Below are 547 nucleotides of genomic sequence, written 5' to 3' on the forward strand. Positions count from 1 at the left end.
GAGCCTGTGTTGCATAGGTGGGGCAGGTACAGGAAGGTTTTTACTCTATTGATTTACTCTAAGTTTTACTAGCTTATGATTAAGCTTTAGCAGCAATCATGTCCCCCCGTTCCTCAAGTATTGAAGCACAGGTAAAGCTTTCATTGAAGATGTTTAAAGAAAGATGCAAGGCTAAATGCCTAGGCTGCATCTTAATTGGGCTGCTATGAAACCAGGGCCCGTCTGGTCCTCGATTTGGCAAGATTCAGAAACTTATATTTTACCTCGCTTACGCTTAATCAGGCTCTGTGAAATTAATATGGATAAAACAACGTTTTCTTTTGATATAACACCGTGATAATTCAACCCAGTGAAAAGCAGCTGATTTATAACCATGACATGAGTTTATCAATTGAGAAAGAGTGTATAGTCAGCTTAACTAGTACTAGTCATGTGCCTTGGACAATTGCTTCTTAGTGGGTTTATTTAATTGAGACCCTTTAAGTGATGGGAAGACTACTTCATGGGTATGGAATCAGAGCACAGGTCTTTGCATATTTTTTTTTTT

The sequence above is a fragment of the Ursus maritimus genome, unplaced genomic scaffold, assembly GCF_017311325.1.
Source record: "Ursus maritimus isolate PB19 unplaced genomic scaffold, ASM1731132v1 scaffold_5, whole genome shotgun sequence".
Taxonomy (NCBI): domain Eukaryota; kingdom Metazoa; phylum Chordata; class Mammalia; order Carnivora; family Ursidae; genus Ursus; species Ursus maritimus.